General features: G+C 37.0%; 1 non-coding gene across 1 annotated transcript; it reads right to left on the bottom strand.

The window, feature by feature from the left end:
* Positions 1–13,059: 13,059 nt before the first annotated feature.
* Positions 13,060–13,178, bottom strand: LOC137614524 (5S ribosomal RNA). Its single transcript, XR_011039095.1, has one exon. It is a non-coding gene; the product is annotated as a 5S ribosomal RNA (ribosomal RNA).
* Positions 13,179–21,976: the final 8,798 nt, after the last annotated feature.

The raw sequence follows: 21,976 nt of genomic DNA, 5'->3' as shown, positions 1-21,976 counted from the left end.
CACTAACATCAGCTGATATGGCTAGAAGGTAAACACCCCTAATATAAAGTTGCTTCCATCCCCAATTATAAATCATGAACAATAGTTAAGATTCATCTAAATAGAAAACAGAGGGATTTCCAGAGCAAGGGTACGTCCTTCTAAGTTATCCATAGTGTTCTTAATGTGTTGTAATCTCTTGTACATGTAACATGTACAATGAATTACTATTGCTGATTACATCATTTGTAAAAGGAAACTGCATCATACTGTAATACTGAACTGGACAAATTGATAAGTACTGAAAAGTGAAAATAAGCAATTTGTTCAGTAGCATAGTTTACCAGAAAACTCAATGGTAGACCAAAAAATCCTAATATTTTCCTATTCTTTTATTTTGAGAGTGGTTGAAGATTTTCCGAAACTGCCCAAAAAACGACAAATAAATACTTTCAACGTTTCCACCAGGATAGTCCAAACCCAGAGGGAGGAAAGTGATGGGAGTTAGACATGTCTAAAATTGATTAAGGCACTGATATAACTGACAAACACTTTGAGCAATTCTCAATAGGAATTTTGTGAGAAATTTAATGTGAACATATGGAGAATATGAGACAACACTATATTTTAATCATACAAAACTTTGTTTTTCATATGAATTCATTCTCATGATCAGACCACATTTACAGTTTCTCTCCAGACCCAAGAATTTTGTCTACCAGACAGATGAAATGAGTTCACACATAAGTGACCTGTAACTATATGTATGAACAGAAAATCATCTCTGTTCATGTACAGTACTCTGGATAGATATTGGGTAGAAGAACCTGGGGGTAAAGGAACCGGAATGACCCTAATACCTTGATTCACTTGCCAGAAGTCGAGAATGCCCTGAACTGATTGAGTTCTCCAGAGGGATGAACTCGAGACCCTTTTGTCTTATATGCCCAAGAAAGACAGATCTGATAACTAACCAACCTGTGAATTAAAGATGACAATTAGGGTGGTTAGCCCCACATGTACTATCAGGAGGTGCAAGTGTCTTCTCCTATTGTCTGGTAGACAAGACTGTAAAGTTTGGGGCAATTGAAAACTGAACGTTGGTTGGTTATTACTGATAAGGTTCCAATGTGACAAATACCTAATCAAAGGACATTAACAATTAAAAATGGCAAAACTTGTGCTGAATTATTATATCTCCCTAGTTTAAAAAACAAACTCAAAAAGAGAACAAAACCAAAGTGCAAATATACAGCTGGCCTCTTTCTTTAAATTATAATTGGAGATGGCATCTTAGGGCAAAATATTAACCTAATGAACCTTTATAGGGACAATGTATCACTTCCTAAAGTTATTCAATTTTAACAATTTTTTTGTAAAATTATAACTTACGAACCAAGCTAACAAACATGTGGTATTATGGTCTTACTACTCTCCCTATCCCCGTGAGTAAAACTGAACCAGAGTTGCATTCGTGGATGAGAGTGTAATCTTATCTACACAACCACACTTTTCCAAGGTTATGACATTCTTGCTACAGCTACAAAATTTTCAATTCTATACAAGAAAACAAGCTTCATGAATTTCTCTAGAGGTTGCCCATAATACAATCATGGGTGGGGTCTTCAATGGAAAGGTCATCAAAATAAATAAATAGGAGAAAAAAAAGTTATATACTTCCTGTAAACTCAACAGATCATTGACAGTACTGAAGACTTTTACTCATAAAAACTGTACAGTAAAATAACTTAGCTATCAATCACTACTGTATATTAAATGACTAAAAATCAATTCTACTGTCCACTACTAGACATAGGTAATACAACAATAATAATATACTGACAATGAATGAATATATAAATAGAAAAATAAATTTCCTTACCACATTACAATTATAAAGAGCCATGACACTTTTATCTAACGTAGCTACCTTATGTAGGAATATTGCAATACCTTATGTAGGAATATTACAATACTTAATGTAGTAATATTGCAATACTTTGCCACTTCTAAATAGTATTAAAAGTTGTACCATTTCAAATGAAACATTGAATTTTCTCCAAACCCCTCACTGCTGTCACTAAAAATATGACACAGGAGATTCTATGCAACAAACAATACCATATAAACAGATGTATACATGACCCATGGAATCTACACATTTTCAAAACCCAAACTCAACAACTGGGTCATCTAACAGCAGGCAATGAAATACTATATAAGTGCTACCCCATAATTTCTATGCGATGTCAATATAATGCCAGAGGTACCGTCTCACTTGGGATTTTACTATTGGAACGTATGTACGTACGTCTATATACATAAAACTTGAACCCTTGGTCTGTGAAATTTATACACCAGTCTTCTCGATACCAATTTCATCTCTTTGGCAGAGACCCTTACGTTCCACACTTGAAACGTGGTACCTTCGGATTATCATCTATATGGAGGGGGGTGGGTGGGGGGTTCTGGGTGAATGTTGCCAAATATAATGTAAAAATGTGCTGTATATAAAATGGACTCGAATGCATCGACTACCTACGCTGGAATCTACGAAGGCATAGAAACATGCATTCATAATTATACACTCAATGAACTTTGAACAAATATACCTCTAAAAACAAAATATCAGATAAAAGAGCTCTCGACTTTCACTCGGGGAGAAACACTGCTTCACAACTACAGTACAGCATGTTACTTCTTTATGAACACAGTGCAACAGAAAGGGCCAAACACGGAGGTTTCACAATATGCAATCAAAGACAGGCAATTACTCACCATAAAGTAAGCAAAAGGCAATAGATATACCAAAAGATGAAAGAATTCTCAAAGCTGATAAGTAAATAAAAATTATTTTAAGGCTAAGAGATAAAATGTCTATCTTCATCTCATCTGGATGTCTGCAAACATGATACAAAGATTTGCATTTTTCATCAAGGTAGGATTTTCAATACTTTGATGGAATTTTGAGGGATATATAATATGACAAAACCACTGAAAGGGAGCTGCTGGGCTTAAAGGCAAATCACGCTGTAGTATCAAAATTAATGACTTCAAACTATGTATCCTAAAATAAATTTTTTTTTGAAGCAATACCAATCAAAATTGCAAGCTTTCTACCAATACAACAATTTGATACACACTCCCACAACTACATTACACAAATGCATCAGTCATCCCTCAGCTCTCCAAAAAAAAGAACAGGACGGTCAAAATCAGGAGGAAATAAAAGGCGACTCTCCTCTATTCCTACAAAATGCACTGGGACTCCCTAAAAAAACATGACCAATACAATACACAACCTCATTCATGATATAAAATGTCAAATCTCTTATCCGCTCTAAAAAATTATAGCCCCAATTGGCTATAAAAAATCCTTTTTCCCCTTTGAGCTAAAGCCAAATTAACAATTGAAAACATACAAAACCCTCCCAAATACCTTGCAATTGTACTCTGCTAACAGGTGATATTCTGACAAAAACTTGTCTCAAAAATAAATAAAAAATTTGAATTCTGCAAATCCTAGGAACACATTTTACCATGACATGATTTCCTATTATGCCAGCTGGTTCCATCATAGTTTTGAAAAATTTAAAAAAGGTTAGGTACATTAAGCTAAAATCCCTTGCTGCTGAAACTAGAGAAAATCATTACTATAGTACAATGTTTGCATGCTGCCAAATGATAACCAGAGGAAAATTAATAAGATGTATAGGGATAACACCGTAAGCTGGTTTAGTTCATCTGCCACTTTGCCAGTCACAATCGCAATTACCAGTGAGCGGCATTCAATGTGAACAAATTGCTTCTCAAGAGCAAATTAATGCACAAGTACACAACTCCAGGTACCACCAGAAAGGGTACAAATATATTCGTGAATTGTTCCACAGTACCATTTGAGAAAGTAATAATATTGACTACTTGGGGTAAACTGTGATACACAATAACATTGGGGCTAAGCAAATTACAGAAATTTGTGATTAAAAAAATAATGTCTACAGTTTGAGCCTTTCAATTCCTCAACGTACCGAGGGGCATACTGACTTTTCAAGCTTAAAACAATCTTATTAAGAATGACAGAAATATTTATGCAACACTGACTAATTGTGCTCTGAAGTTGAAATATAAACATTATTTACTTCAAGATAACTTAAGAGGAAGTGGCAAAAGAAATTAGATATGAAAATAATGTTTGCCTAGCAAATCATTAATAATTAGATGAGTGAAGAGAGCAGGCAATGAAAATAAAAACACTACTACAAAGACTTACTGATGAATACAGACTGAACATCAACAATAACAAAATTCTTAACTCCTATTCTTCAACATCAACGCTCAATACCGGGAAAGAAAAATTCAACCGTAAGCACGTTCTCCCCATACTTACTTAGTCAGAATAGGGGACACTTTAAACGTAATTACAATGAATTGCCAACATCATAACATTTAAAGAAAATCAAGTTACACACATCATACTTTTCCGGTTTATATCAATACAATTACATGACTAAAATATTCATCGTGCTACTAAATAAATAAACACAATACTATACCACAACATATGAATTTCAAGGTGCTGCTAAGCATGGAAAAAGAGTTGACAATAGAGACAAAGCTGGTTTACTTTACTAGTCAATCTCACCTCGAAGCATTTAAACTGTTTTCTCACCGGGAACTAGAGTGACTACCGAGACGTAATATTTTTAACTTTGAAAACATAATATTCAAGCTTTAAAAAGATATAGAAAGCATCACTTCACATGCACAAAAGAGAGAGAGAGAGAGAGAGAGAGAGAGAGAGAGAGAGAGAGAGAGAGAGAGAGAGAGAGAGAGAGAGAGAGAGAATTATCACCAATAAATTTGGTAAAAATTCAAAGGTACTTCATAATCACGTTATTACGTAGCTCCTGACAGCATTGGATTCATACTAAGTTCCATACGGTTTTTCTTGGATATGAAAAACTTGTAAAATGCTATAAAAAATTAAAAGTTTTTGAATTAAATTTTTTTTTATCAACAACTACAGCAGGAATTCAGGAGTTATACTGTGTACGCGCACACATCATTTTACTTATTCTGTTAAGTTGAGGCGTCTACATACGTTCCTTTATTTTTTTCTTTTATTTTCGCTGACTCTCGAAAGCTTCCAAAACTTGGATTGAGCCACAATCTCAGCCATGAAGCAACAACAGAAGACTGGCAATGTATCTTTAAAAAGTTGTATTCGCAATGCAATGCAAAGTCAATAGAAATCTGCTGGGCAATTTTTTCCCCAGTGGTACATTCCTACTTGTAACTTGTTAGTTTCTGGCAATACTTTAATGCGAATGACGTACTTACATACTTGCAGATATGGAATCCAATCAGGAAAGTGCACATATCATAGAACTGCAAACAATAGGCCCAACAAAATTAGACTCCACATTAACAAATACCCGAGAGATGAAATCACAACATTGAAAATTAAACCAGTCCACGAAAGTAGTGGAATTTATACTCAAATGTGGATCAATTAAAAAAATAATACTTTCTAAAAATGCAACATAAAGAACACTGTAACTGGTGGTTCTGTTTCATTGAGGTGGTCTGGAAAAATGTCACATTATATTAAAATCCTATTTTGATTATACATTAATCCACAGCACTACAGTTACCAACAATAAGTTATTTATAACTTTTACTTATATATACAATGGAATCTTTGCCTAAAAATCCGTGAAGTATTACCAATAGATATAAGGGAAACAGAGTGAGTAGCAACCAGCGGTTGCATAACCCAGTGACCTGCGTCATGCCTTTCGAGATCCCAAGGCATAGAAAATCTTAAAAACTTATTTAAGTAGCACCTGGCAGTCATGTTTACACAAATAATCCATGGATGTTTTCTATCCAAAGGAGGATAGATTTGCAACTTTTAGCGGTTACTTCTAAAAGAGCCATTGAGCACACTACCCATTCAGCATTTAAAATTATTTTTGTTGAAAATTAGGTCTTACTCAGTTTTCAAATGCAGCATACTTTTTTTTTATCTCTTTCTCCTTGAAATGAAAGGGACATTTCTTCGCAAACACAGACATAACAGAGTAGGCTACAGCCATTTTTTTCTGGAACAAAAATTCACTTCTGAACTCATCGAATCCTTTAACCTGGTTAGCTATTTAACAAGCTGCATCACCACAGCATACCCGTACACACACAGTATTATCAAAAGTTCATGCCAAAATATATGCTTCATTTAAAAGCCTTTTAGGAATCTTAATGTGATATAAATATGTAAATCTTAGGTCCTTATCTATATTACTAGGTGTATTATTATAAGCTTATAATAATCTTATAACTTTAGCTATCTATTAATGTCATACTTCAGATTAAATAATGTAAAACCTGTCCAGCTAATCATAATCCCAAACCTTTAAAAAGGAAATATTCAAAGAGCAAAACAGTAATTTCTGGTGGGATAAATTCTGAAACTGGCCTCCTATTTTAATGCACTCTATAAGCTACGCAATAAATGAAAAAGACCTTAACCTACATGACACAGCTATAAAGATTATACCAACAAAGTAGCACAAAGTTCATGTTTTACCCAAGTCTCTAAACTTAACGAATTAATTCATCTATGGATTGTTTGCGATTCAAGTTCCTCTAAGAGATGTTTAGGTTTTCAAGTAAGTAACCCTCCAAATCTGAAAAAGCAAAACGCAGTTTTCACTTCACACGTCCGGGGTAGTATCCCGGAGAATGAAGATGGGCAACACCTGTCTCGACTTTTCTATCAAAATTTGAAACCTGTTCTCCAAGCCTAACAAATCTAGAAAAAAGCAAATTTCGATATTTACTTGATAAACTCCAGCAATAAAAACTCCGAAATTCTAGTTTTTTTTTTTTTTTTTTCAAAGAATCAGAAGAGCATAAGTATATAAACACTCGTCTTGAGAATGTCATTTGCTTCTCTTTTTTTTTTTTTTTTTTCAAAGGCTAAGTGATATTTAGCAGATCTGAAGGCACACGCATGACACTTTCAACATTGAAGCACAGCTATAAACCTCATTTTTTAAATAATTTCTTCTTCCTTTCCCCAGCTTTTCTGAATTATAAGGTGCTGATCCCAAGTTACTGAGTGACATTAAATGTCTAGGTGTACTAGAATATAAATGTGTACATGTGTAAATAAGTGTGTGATTATTGGCACATAAACTCAAATATCCTTCCCTATACACAGGAAAAAGGGAAGGCTGTCATCTTAAATACATACTGGAATTTTGATTCTGTATTTTGTAAGTTTTCTTATCCTTCCAAAAATAGATGACAAAATTGGAAAAGGGAACAACACAGCACAGTCGAAGCGTCATTGAGCACTACCAACTGGGATAGAATCTTATTTTATCCTAGCTTTTAGTTATACAAAGAATATCCAGTACAAGTACCGAGTTAGGCAGCAATAGGGCACATTATATTAATGCTATGAGTGATGAATAAATGTAACATGCTTAATTCTTGCTTTTCGTTAGGCTACGTCAAATAAAACCAAACTGATTATGCTTTCATTACATAAATGGCTCTTACGCATCAACTCTGTTTGAGGGTCTGAGAGGCAGTCCAACTCTAAGAGATTCAATGCTATGCTCAGCAAGTCAAGTCAAGGAGCAAATCCAAGGAATTCAAACTCCCAATTCCTCATGAACATAGGGGCTCCTTTCTCTGGTTAAAGAATCTTTACTTTCCTACACATTACACATAATCCATGTGAAATTTACTTTCAAAAGTAATGGAGCAATCACGCTTTGTAATTTCTTTTTCTATACACAGACCATGAAATGGCAAAACTCTTGCTATTAAATGCTCGTATCAAGGCAGAACAAAAATGACAGCACTCAGAAGCCCTATCAGTTATACTGCAACCACTTAAACAATACTGTACACAAATGATCTTCCTAATTGGGTAGTTAAATTAGTATTCATTCAAAAGTTTAAACTTGCAGCAAATATTTTAATGCTGAACAGGCTGACTAAGTCTTTTTATAGTTTATACATGAAATATCTGTTTTGATGTTGTTAATGTTTTTAAAATATTCAATTTTAATTGTTCATTACTTCATATATCATTTATTTATTTCCTCATTTCCTTTCCTCACTGGGCTATTTATCCCTGTTAGAGCCCTTGAGCTTATAGCATCTTGCTTTTCCAAATAGGGTTGTAGCATAGCTAGTAATAAGAATAATATTAATAATAATAATTTCTATTTAACAGGGGACTGAAAAACTGGATGAAACTCGAGAAGATGGAAGAGAATCATCAAAAGTCAAGTGAGGAACACAACGGTGATTTTGCATCGTTACCTAATTGTAATTTCTCAACCATTACTAACATTACGTTTTAATCTGATTGTTGAAACTGATATTGCGAGAAAAAATATCCCTAGCCAGTTCAGTTGCCATTAAACATAATTTATATCATTCTGTAGAAGTTGATGGCATTTCTAGCAAGGTTCTAAATGACAATGCACATTCTGAAGACATTAGAAGAATAAAAAAAAAAAAAAAAAAAAAAAACAATTAAAAACCTAGAGAATTGTTAGGATAAGAAGCTACACCATTTCAATAAGGATCCATTCTGCTACTTTCTTGACAGGCAACCATCACACGAACATCGAAAAGTGAGTGCGTAGATGAAAATACCATCAACAGTGAACTGAATAACATTCTTTTCCTTATCGGGTGACATCTTACTATAGTAGTGCAGCGCATAATTCTACTGCCAAACAACAAGTTTGGGATGCTAGCCTAAAAATGCTTATGATTTTAATGCAATAAATTGAATTAAAACCCTTGTTCATCAGACACTATCAAGATCCAATTTTCCGCATCAATGACATTAATCTACTGAAAACGACCTTCATAGTCGACCTGGCAATATATGACACTAACAGATCTAAACTCATATATAGCATCTAAAAGATGTGACCATCAGCATCTGCGCTTACATTAATTCAGTTTCATCTTTATGTTACAAGCTATCACCAATTTGGTATGGGACTTCTGAAAAATGCAGCATAAGTCTAGATGCAAGCAGAATTACATACAGTATATTTGTAGCTATTGTACTTTATAAAATATGATCAAACTAAAAGACATAGTGCTTAAAAAACAGTAATGGTTATTTTGCAAACCCCAGTATTATTAAAAAAAAAAGAGGCTATCTCTAACCCAGGAAGTTAATTGCCAAATCAGTTATATTAAAAACTGGCCCCTTTAAAATCAGAAAAAAAATCTAGAAACAGTAACATAACAACCCCGAATCTGTAAAATGAATCCTATACAGTAACTAATCTGTGTCAAGTTTACGCTTGCATCTTTCGTTCCTGCATTGGCTTGCATAGCCTCCTCCAAATTTGATACTTATCGATAAATTCCTGATGATAATCTTATCTCCATATTCAAATCTGACTTGTTTCTTGCTGATTTTGTACCTTACTGTTCAATTAGACATTTTTTTTTTTCTTCAAGTCCCCTGCTGTCTCTTTTAAGCAGCTTTAATATGTGCAGTATACAAAATAATGAATTAGCTTCAGCCTGTTAAATTGTTAATTTGCCCATTGTGATTAATGATATTTAACTGGAAGAAAAACAATTCTTCACTCCCAAATTTGAATTACTGGTCAGTTCTTTACATTTAGTATTGCAGAAAAAATGTGGGCTTGAAAATTCCCATCTCGTCTTCAGAAATCTAACCTCAAAGGTTCTTTTAGAAACCTGACAAACACCCATTTAATTCTAGTTGCTTCTGAGCGTCATTTTTATTGTTGCCTCTTCACATTCTTCTAAAAGTCACTATCTTCGCTACACACACACACTTCAAAGACAAACACCGTACCATTATGTATGATATCAGTTGATATGAAGGAGAAATTGAGTACAGTACATCTACAAATGTGTGCGATTATGTATCTTTCGGAAAAAAGTAACCCTTCAGGATTGAACGTATGCTGCATATATAAGCAAAAATTGTGTAAATAAGTTTCATATATCAAATTTATCATTTAAATAAGAATGGGAAAAAATAAGTTTCACATATGTTGAATGTGTAGATTCGATAATAAGCAATGCCAATTATCGTAAAACTTTGAAATTGTTGATTTAAAACCTTATTTACCTAATGATACTCCGAAAAGAAAATTGTTGATTCCATACTATTTAAAGCCAGTGGAATTAATCATAGTTGGCAAAGGAAAGAATGTTCTAAATGATATTAACCTTTGGGAGAGATTAATATCCATAAATAAATATGTTGAAGCATACTTGGTTATGTGTGTATATATGTGTATCTTGTTGTATACTGTATTAGCATAAAAAAAATGTAGAAATAATATGACAAATTCGGAGATAATTTGTATTTTTCCTAACCATACAAACCTTAGCTATTTACATTGGGTATTACTTTCGGCGTAGCTGAAATGACGAGCCATTAGATTTTAACGAGGGTTTCCTACCCCGCGCTGGTTAGCAGGGGTAGAGGGAGGGGTAGCTTGCTACCCCTCCCTCCCTCACACACCGGTGAAATGTCTCACTTCACTTAGAGGTAGGACTTGACTTGGGGGACAGGGCTGGCGGGCAAATATGTGTAAATAGCTAAGGTTTGTATGGTTAGGAAAAATACAAATTATCTCCGAATTTGTCATTTGTTCCGTAACCGAAATACAAACCACGCTATTTACATTGGGTGACTTACCCCTTAGAAAGGGTGGAAAGTCCCCAGCCATATTGGCTTTGGCTTTACCCGGGGACTCAGAATCCGAGTGAGTCGCACTCGAGAAAAGGAGTCCCTGCACCTCACAAGTTCCTTGCTCCGCAAGGAAACGTGTGGCCTACATAAGCTTGTGTGTGAAGGAAGAAAGTGTGACCCGTCCTAGGCAGTTGACCTGGAGTTCCAGAAGGAACTCTGGGTTAGGACGTTCCCAATACCACCTCGTCAGGGTATGGGGGACGCGACAGTATTGACTCAATACTTGGAACACAAGGAAGCATGGTTTACCTGCTGAGGTTTGAGGTCAGCTATGCAGAGACCAGGATGCTGCTTCCCCAGTAGAGGGGACGATGAAGAAAGAAGTAAGGGCCAGACATACTTCTTTCGTTCATGCAGACTAAAACCTGATAACAATGCCCTCAACCTTCTGCTACCTGTCCAAAAAGGAGCCTGAGGTTAGACCAGCTGTTGTGTAGCCACCACAGAGCGATAGAAACGTATCGATACTCCTGTGGGTCACGTCCTGCAGGAAGCGGGCTGCGAAGGTCATTAGACGCTTCCAGACTCCAGCTTGTAGCACCTGCGTCACAGAGTAGTTCTACTCAAAGGCGAGGGACGTTGCGATGTATCTGACATCGTGCTGTAGGGCGACGTGACGGGGGAGGGTCTGGATTCAGGTCGAGATGAATGTCCTTGAATCCGAGCTGAAGAGGTATACTGGTGACTCTCCCCTGTGCTCCCAAACCGGCTGCACGTGAGGACAAACTGCAGCTGTTCTCAAAGATAACCCCTCGATTCCTTTACTGGCAAGAAGGAGAAGGTTTGGGTCATCTGATACAGAACGGAGACTCGAAATCTTGAAGGAGTCGAACCGAAGGTCTGGGACTCCAAGATTCTGAGTCTAAAAAACAACTCAGGAGCGAACCTGAATGTTGCCTTCCCCTATTCTCTTGAAAGGGCGGAGTCGTACGAGACCATGAAGATTGCTTACACACTGGCAAGGAAAAAGTCTATTCCTTTCAGCCTGAAGGCCAGGGAAAGGCTGAGCGATAGGCTTCACTGCCGAGAGCGGAAAAGAGTTTCCTCCCGCCGAAAAGCAATAACTCCGTTATTGCTGGAGAAGAGGCCTCAAGGGAAGAGGTATTTCTCCCACGACATCAACCACAGAAGACTCTCCACTTCGCCTGGTAGACCCCTGCGGATGACTATCACAGGTGACGCGACCTCCGCTCCGCGACTATAGCGGGTTGTCTCTTCTTGAGGAGGCGGCGTAGTGTCTCCAGGCGTGAAGCCGAAGCGATGCAACGGCTCGTGAAAGATGTTGTAGTGTGGTTGTTTGCGAAGCCTGTGCCGTGGAAGAAGCTCTCCCGGGAGTTCCGTCAGGGGAAGCAGAGGGTCCGGAAACCGTTCTGCATATAGTCACAGCGGAGCTCTCAGGGCCATCGAAAGGTTGACAGACAACCTAGTCTTGTTGAGACCCATTCTCAACAGACAACAATGGTGGGAAGACGCAGGCGTCGATGTTGTCCCACCGTCACAGGAAAGCATCTTGCCAAAGAGTCTTGGGGTCTGAGACTGGGGGGAAGAACAGCGGAAGCTTGAAGTTCCAGGCTGTCGCGATCAGGTCCCCCAGGCCAGGACTTGCTGGTTATTATAGGCCAAAGACCCCCAGGTACTCTCTATCTGAGAGGCTCGGCTCAGATAGTCGGAAAGAACATTCCTCTGCCCGGAATGAGCGAGCCGATAGTGGTATTGAGAGTACCTCGGATCATCTCAGTATCTCTACTGCAAGATGCGACGGTATGAAAATGCGTCAATCGCTGGTTGGAATACGCCAGTACCATGAAGTTGTCGCGCACGGAGCGACTCGGCAGGAACTGTAGGATCTGCAGAGGGGCCAGACTACGGCCCCTAACCTTGCCTGAATGATGGGGAGGTACCCTTCAGGTCCTGACCATAGGCCTGAACTGGAACATGCCCCCCCCCCCTTTTCTTTGACGAGTCCGAGAACAGCATCAAAATGTGGGGAAAGGACGAGAATATCCACTCCCATTGAGAGGTTCCATAGGTCAACCCCCATTGCAGGTCTAAACGTTCCGCTGGTCCCATAGGGGCCAGAAAGTCCGGTTAATCGTTGCTTTGATACCACCGGAACTTGGGCCGCCTCACAGGGAACTTATCCTGAGGCGACCGTTCGGGACTTTAGACGGGTCAATGAGGAAAAGAGACCCAGGAAACGTTCCAAGGTAGGGCTGAAAGCTCTGCTTGACCGAGAACAGGTACTGCAACTCTCCTCAGCCTTGCCACAGTCAACTGAAGGGAAGGCTCGGAGAAGGAGTCAACAGCATCTAGTGTTCCCAGACGGTCACCCATCCAAGTACTGACCAGACTCAACGTTGCTTAACTTCGCTGATCGGATGAGAAGCGGTGTTTTCAACGTGGTATGGCCGTTGACTCAATATCATGGCTAGATACTCCAGATGTTGAGGCAGAAGTAGAGAAGGCTCCTAGCAAATTACCATGATCCCACACTCTTGGTAAAGACCCGGAAGCTTGTCCCGGTGCCGAAGAAGGTCGAACTCGAGCCTACCGGAGTTGACCAGGCCTCCAAAAAGCGAAGGAGGCAGAAGCCTGCTCCTGAGCGGCCATGAGGAAAGCAGGGAGAGTTCTCTGGGGAAAAAAACCTGCGATGCCGCGGCGGGATCGCCACACCGCATCTTAAGGAGGAACACCTGTAGTCTAGGCTGAATTCCAAGAGCTTCCTGGAAGATGGATGGAATGGAACCTGGAAGTACCCGTCCTCCCGATCCAGGGCCTAAGGAGTCCTGCAGCCTCGTTACCAGCCTGATCGACTCTGCTGTTCCACGCTGGATGAAGTTTGTTCGGCAAACTTGATCAGAGCTGAGAGGTCGACGACGGAACTCCCATCTCAGATGCTTTCCCAGAAGAAAGGATCTACTGAAGAAGCCGGGGGGGGGGGGGGAGCCGCCGACGACCCTATGGAGGACCTTCTCCTAAGGTATGGATCCTTCTGCCCAACGGGCAAACCTCTCGCCGACCCCGTGGCATAGAGTCTCAGTGACACTGGATTCGCTGAGAGTGACGGAGAGATGGTAAGAGCGAGGCGCGATATCCTTGGCTGATCACGGAGACCGTGCAGGAATCGGCATCGGGAAGCTGTTATCCAGACGAGTAACCTTAGGCATTCCCCCAGCATGAGATCTGCAAGGGGGGTTGCCAATCCTAGAGTTTGTGAACTCTGCCGCTCCCTGCAGGTGCGACCGCTCAGCACCAAGAGCATATTCGCACGAAAAAAAGGCAAGAGGAGAACCCCCCAAAGGGGAAAAAACTCAAGCCTGGACAGGAAAACTTCCCTCGGAAGGAAAGTTACCCACCCAAGGAGGCGAGCCTCATGAGTGTTCTAAAATGAACTGGAGAGCTGTCAATCGTCACGGGAGTACTCCCAGGAGAAGGAGACACGCCCCTGACCAAGATCTATAGGGGAGGCAGTAACAGCCGAAACCCCAGGCCTCAACAAGACAGCTCACTCCGTTGTCACATTACAGAAACGAACTAGATCGGTAACTGTGAAAAATAAAAACAAAAATCATTAGTTAACATTCATTCCCCCGGGAAGGCTCCGAAGAGGAATCCCGAGGGAAAAGAACACAAGAATTACACAACAGGCACGTGCCCTCATAACCACTTACACTCACGGAAGGAGAGCTGTAACCAACACAGAATTATAACAATTATAATTATGTAACTATGTAACTACGTAATTATGTAATTTAAAAATTAATGAACACTACATTAAGAACGAAAACCCCGAAAGGAATCGTTCTACAAAAGGTGAAAAATCAACAAATACAATTAGATTCATAAACTAATTGAGACAAAACGTACGGCGTAGCAACCCCACCCACACGGGAAGGAAGCTACTCAGACGTAGTAAAGGTAACGTAGTAAAAGGGTGAACGACCTCAAAGAGAGAGAGAGAGAAAGACCGTAGTCAAACTCGATCGCGACCCATGAAATTACACCATGGTGGCCTAACTGCCGAGGGCTACACGGAGATATCGCACACTACACACACAAGCACAAACACTGAAAAGGAAACTTACTGATTTCTATACTCAAATATATACATAAACACGAAATTTTTTTTTACATATATATTGAGTAAAAGAAAAGTAAGTGATTAAGTAAAGACAAAACAAATAATGGCTGCCAAGCGAGGACAAAGACAGGCACGTCTGTCCATTGTCCGAGCCAAAAGTGAAGTGAGACATTTCACCGGTGTGAGGGAGGGAGGGATAGCAAGATACCCCTCCCCCTACCCCTGCTAACTAGTGCGGGGTAGGAAACCCTCGTTAAAATCTAATGGATCGTCATTTCAGCTACGCGGAAAGTAATACCCAATGTAAATAGCGTGGTTTGTATTTCGGTTACGGAACAAATATATGTAATGAATATTCATACATAAATAAAGGCTACCCCCATTAAGTGTACAGTAATCGTCATCAGTAACAAATCGATATCCTACACAGCGCAAAAATAAGAATCCTAAGCCTAGTGCAAATGTTTAGCTTTATAAAACTGAAGATATAATAGCTCACTGTTTTAAGCCCCTGCTCCTCTCCCATACTTGATATATCTCCAAATGCAACACAATTCTACATGTGAACAGCGGAGCGAGATTAATTCTGAGAGCCCCAAAATCAGATATAATACCTTGAAGGATTATATAAAGGCGAGAAAATAGCATGCTATCACCAATACTGGCTAACCACATCCACTAACAGGGCCAGCGTCAGGGAAAAGAATTTTGACTGTCACTAAAATCTATGGAATTTCCAAAGAAAGACAAAATGACCAAAGTAACAGGTAAACAGGAAAAATGGAAGAGCAGAAAAAAAAATGAATGACAGAGTAAAAGAATAAGCCACAACTTACTAAAACTGCTATATGAGGAAGGTTCTCTAAGCGTAAGATTACTGACAAAGGTAAGACCCCTTAAAGTTAGGGCATCAAGTTACTGAAATATTCCAAAAGCTTTCTGACAGGGTCAATGAAATTCTTGATAAGAGTTGAGCATATTAAGCCCGTGGTCATTAAACTGTCAAGTAATACCACATGCCTAAACTTCACATAAAAGAACTAGGTTTTGAAAAAGTGTACGTGACTAGACTTGCACTACTAGATCATCACTTCACACTAATTGAAAAGGTCTCAAAATTAGTTTTCTCGTATTTTCCCAATTAATAAGTCTCTTAATGTTTTAAAAACTATACCTTTCAATCATGATCTTTTGAATCCAAAATGTCAATGGTATAGTGAATCAACTCAATATAAAGTTCACAGATTGGCAACTAATTTAATGCTTCGCCCATCTCTAACTAAGAACACCGAATTCTAACCGAGTACAATTAAGTTCACAGATTTCCAACCATGAATATAGTAAAGTTCACCAATTTCCAACTATGAATTTAATAAAGTTTACCAATTTCCAACTTAGAATCTGATTATGGATATTGCATTCAATAAATCAATGCTAAATAGAACTATGTATGAAAAATAAGCTAGTTTTTAATCCTCCAAAAATAAGATACTAACACAAAATCACACAGTCATGTAGGAAAGAAAAACTGATCAATTATAAAACGCATTCACCACATCAAGCCTTATAAGGATTTTTAGCTCTTAAGTTGTGTTACCTTTTGCAAGTTAGCAAGAAGTTTTTTTTTCTTTTTGCATTTGTTGAAGAATTAGTAATGTTACTCCACTGGGTAAATGTGTTTGTGGTAGCTCTAGCCCTGCTAATCTGATCACTGTCTAATTTAAATAACTTTGACATTAACTAAAGTTTCTTACGTCTTGGCAAAACGTCTAAATAGGTATGCTGAAGGTAATAATCTATTCCTTAGTTTGCAATTTGGCTTTTGCAAAGGCCTAGGAGTATGTGATGGCTATCTAACATTTTCCACAAAATTTTCCAAAGCTATGCAAAAATCCCTTGATTGTGGTGAGGATGTTCACAAGAATGGCCTTGATTTTAGTATTGCCTTTAACAGTGTTAATCATTAGGCCCTTGTTTCCAAAGTCAATCTAAATTTTTGAGTAATCGATTGCAAAGAGTTGTTGTTGATGGGTACTATTGTGAGTACAGGAATGTGATATCAGGTTTTCCTCAGGGTAGTATTCTTGGACCATTACTTTTCATAGTACTGTATATAAACATTGTGTGGTTTGGTCTAGAAAACAAGTTTATTACATATGCAGATGATGATGCTCTGCCTGAATTCTATCTCCATAATGTAGATCTGGAGTTGGTGAATTCCTTAACAAGGATCTAGATAAAATTAGTGCATGGCGCAAACTATGGGGCATGAAGTTGAATCCTAATAAAACTTAAACTAAGATTGTAAGTAGGTCGAGGACAGTGGCTCCAAAACATTCAGATCTCTGCAGTGATAATGCTTCTTTTACAACATACAACATACAACTCAAGAAACACATTCGGTCTGTTTCTTCTGTAACTGTACAAGAAATTGGCTTACTGAGAAAGTTCTGTAAGATTTTCATTGATCAATCTACCATGACTTAAGTTACTGACTGTCATCAGAAAACTTGCGGTCAATTAAACTATTCTTATTCTTGATCAGCACATAACCTCTGTCACCATCATATAGGTAGTTCTTTTTGCATGTTGCATATGTATTTTTTTTATAATTCTGATTATCCTTTGTATTCAGATCTTCCCAGACTACTATTCTTCGAGTAGTACTAAGTATGCAGACTTTCTTGCCTTTTCCATTATAAAGCTCAATACTACACAATATTCTTGAAGTTTTACTCCAGCTATGACCAGATTGTGAAATCATCTTCATAATCAGTCACTTGAATTGGTGGAACTTCATAAGTTAAAACATACAGTGAATGTTTTCTATGTTGAACATTCTGGCATGAGTCTCTTCATAGTTTATATCTAACAATATATATTTCAACATTACTGACCTTTATCTTTCACTTACTTTATTCAAAACTTCTCATAGAGTTTATTCATTTCCTTTTCTTACTGGACTACTTTCCCTGTTGGAGTCATAGAGCTTATGGCATCCTGCTTTTCAAACTAGGATTGTGGCTTAGCTACTAATAATAGTCATAATCATAATAATAATGTTACTAGCTTTTCCATATTATGTTATTGTTCAGATATGAAAACATTTATTCACAGGGATATTCTTTCATAGGTAACACCTCATTGGCGAGTACCAGATGGGTACAATAACAGGTTCGGTTAAATCTAAATATCATATTGTACTCGAGAAGGTTCACTAGTTATTTGATACTCTATGATAAACAACGATCGATAAAGGATTTCAAATATAAAAAATAATAAAGGATGAAGCAATCGAGAAAACAATGTCCTCATATCCAATAATATTTATAAAGAAAGAAAAATCTGAGGGTTAAGCCTAGGGAAAAAGAGTAGGAGCTAAGTAAGCAATGCTTTTATTCCAACTAATAAATTAATATATGAGAGAGAGAGAGAGAGAGAGAGAGAGAGAGAGAGAGAGAGAGAGAGAGAGAGAGATTTACTAATATGAGAGTCAGTTAGTCATACTTCAACAGAAGTTACAAGAGGCCTCTTAAACCAAAATGAAATGTATGTAAACGTAGAAACTGTTAAACCTTAGTTGGTCATACTATGGGATTTTCTTCTTTATGCAACATTAAACCTCTGGTGAACTTATTAGCATCAAACATCACATATTGACTAGCTATGTATTTCTAGGAAGCAGATTCCAATCCTCCTGTCCAACCACTATACATAAATATACCCTGGATTCTCTGTCTGTATAACTGCACACCTTTACTTTAGGGGAATGTGAATGGCTAAAAACTTATTGCTTATTTTTCTTCAAGATATAGCAACAAGCACCAGGAAATGTCTTCATGACCTACGAGGTGCAATGTGAGCTTTCTCTGGGCTACGGAAGTTAAAAGGAGGTGAATGACTACTAATATGCACTCAACGTTACTGAGCTGGTACTGTATTTTCATTGATGCAATGATCAGTGATTACTATAATTATGAAGATAAAACACCAGAGAAAGTTTCCAAATTAATAATCTACTGCACAAAACGTGTGTCTTGCTATCGGAACTATGAACTATAAAAATACTGGGTAAAATTTCTTCAATAACTATTCCAGCTCGATGGGGGTAGCCTATAAAATACCTACGAATAAGAATTAAAGATATATATATATATATATATATATATATATATATATATATATATATATATATATATATATATATATATGTGTGTGTGTGTGTGTGTGTGTGTGTGTGTGTGTGTATGTATATAACAGTGGGTTTGTTACTATTATATATAAATATTCTGGAAGGCAAATGGCACATACAAACATACATAGGTGCATGAAAGAGTGAACATACGGTGATATTAGCACATACTTATGCATACATATAAAGAATGAATATTGAATTTTGCTCCTGTACACCTACAGTAGATGCTCATATTATAAAGCATCGTATCTGCAAATACATAAACGATTATCAATGTAACTGTTATACACTATAGGTAAATTTACAAATGTGTATACATGGATGAGCTGTATATGCATGGATTAATACATTAGACATATACAAACATCTGTACACATATACAGTATAGTATTCCATGTTAATTAAAATGGCATTTTTAGCAATAAAAACTAAAAATATTTCACTTGAACCCAAAACCATTTGTACGTGTATTGTTCAATTTATAAATTGTTTTGATCAGCGGATAACGCAGACCTCAAAGAATGCACGCATCAATGCCTTTAGAAAACCTGTATTGAAAAATACAAGAAAATACAGGAGGAAAAATGTGGAATTCAGATTTTAAAAAAATCTAGACTGTAAAGCTTGGCGCTGGGGCTGGGGAGGACAGTCACAGCGGGAGAAGTTCAGACCTAACCCAGTATCATTTCCTACCGAATACATATAACACCTTATATGTATGCATTTGTGCTGCGTATATATGTTTACATGTACACGCTTAAATATTTGTACATATGTGTGCATGTACATCTGCATTAATAGCATAAATTACCATCTCTATAACTGATTTATATTGGGGAAAAAAAGCATAAGCCAATCACTAATTATTCAAAAGTTATTGGTTTATTTGCTGGTTAAAATAATTGCCTGATTGCTTCCCATACGTAAACATTCAACTAAAACATATCCCTCTCGCTAAATACTGTATGAAATATATCGTGTAACTGTCGGTATACACGAAAACACGAGTTTAGTATGCATGCATGCATTACTGTATATGTATGCCAATAAGATATGGTATATAAGTGATTATAAACTGCATGTATATAATAAAGATTGCAATCATTCCTCAGTATGCAAAACTGAATATTAATAAAAAAAAAAAAACTTGAATGATATCTAGACTGAATATAAAAGAAGATCACAGAACTAGAATTAAAAAGTATTCCACAATTTAGTATTCAGTACTGAATTCTGATACAGTCAGGTACTTTCATATCATTTTCTGCATTACCTAACATTTACTTTACACTGTTGCCAGTTATTTGCCCCTAACTTCAAAAAGCACTAATGAGTAATCTGTTGCGATCATTAACTTATAAACGAAACATTTTGCTTTTATTTTTAAGTGAAGAACTTATTCACAAGCAATCCATTGGCCTATCAGGACTATCCTATGTGTCGGAGTCAATTAAGATCTATATTGCTTGCCTAACAAGATTAAATTTCTTCAACAATAAAATATAACAAATAATAAATGTATATATATATATATATATATATATATATATATATATATATATATATATATATATATATATATATATATATATATACATCTTATTCTCAGCCTCCCTCTTCATCTTCTCCCCCTAACATCTCAATCAAGTCCATGCAACCTATTTATGATTCTGAACTTCAATATAATATTGTTTGAAAGGTGAAATCTGGGTGTTGAATGTTACTGACACACCATTACTTAACAGCCAAAGGACTATTTTTCTCTTCACAGAACATTATGTGGTCATTTGTTTGAAGAACACTGCAAACTGAAACATTTCAAAATTAAAGAATATTTCCAGATACAATGATGTATCCCATGACAACTTAACCCTTTGGCACTTATGCCCTTAAAATCGGGGAGAGGTACAGCACATATGGCATATTTTTTCTTAAATTGGTACGTCCAAACTGTGACACATTAAGGCTTTTGGTTTGTTGCATCTTAGTGGCAATAGATTGAACTTTGTACTGTGAAAAAAAAAAAAAACCCACAACCGGAACTAAATGTGAAATTTTTGGAAAAAATTTAGTCTTTTTTAGAAATTTATAGAAAATACAGTAACTAAGTTTAAGGATTTTTTTTATGTCACAAATAATGTACATTCGCCTCTGTCTTATCCCATTTCCTGAATTATATTTTTAAAGAATAATTTGTCCGTGCATTGGGACAATGACATGTAAATTGTAGATACAGTATTTCACATGGACACAACCTCTTTCCAATAAATGTATTAGTAAGTGAGGTGTATATGAATAAAAAATAGCTTCTTTATCAGAGCGAAAGTTTCAGATTTTCCGACCTACTTATGTTGACGTTTTTCATTGTTACGACGTAATGAATAAAGATGAAAAAATTTAAAGACATCATTATAATGCCGATTAAATTTCCAATAAAGCTCATAAATAAAAAATACATGTATTATTGGAAGAATATTGAGCAATTTACTGTTAGAAAACAGTAAGTTTTGCCATTTTGTTGTAGGTGTTTTTACGATAAAATTTCATGTATAGAAGTGTTAATGCTTTTATGTTGTTTTACAAAACCATATAAAAGTACAAAGAATATGCTTTCTAATCATATATGGGACATGAAAATTGCAATTATTTATATATGGTACAAACCCGCATAGAAATTTTTTTTTATACGGGAGTGTAAATCCAGAAAAAAAGGTCACACTGGAAATCCGCATAGGCCTACCACGCATGCGCAGCTACTACTCTTTTTCTTTTAGGCTCCACATGTCCCTCAACCATATGCCTACTTGTGGTGTGAGTTTTGTTTTCCTCATGTGACTCACGTATTTACGCTGAATTTCCCCAGAAAATGAGTTATGTACGACGCTGCAATTCGTGTCATCAGATTACTTAGGGTAATGAATATTTGCACGCGTCATCG

The sequence above is a fragment of the Palaemon carinicauda genome, chromosome 20, assembly GCF_036898095.1.
Source record: "Palaemon carinicauda isolate YSFRI2023 chromosome 20, ASM3689809v2, whole genome shotgun sequence".
In the NCBI taxonomy this organism is placed as follows: Eukaryota; Metazoa; Arthropoda; class Malacostraca; order Decapoda; family Palaemonidae; genus Palaemon; species Palaemon carinicauda.
Note: the sequence above shows the minus strand (reverse complement) of the source record. Positions and strands in the feature narration are given on the sequence as shown.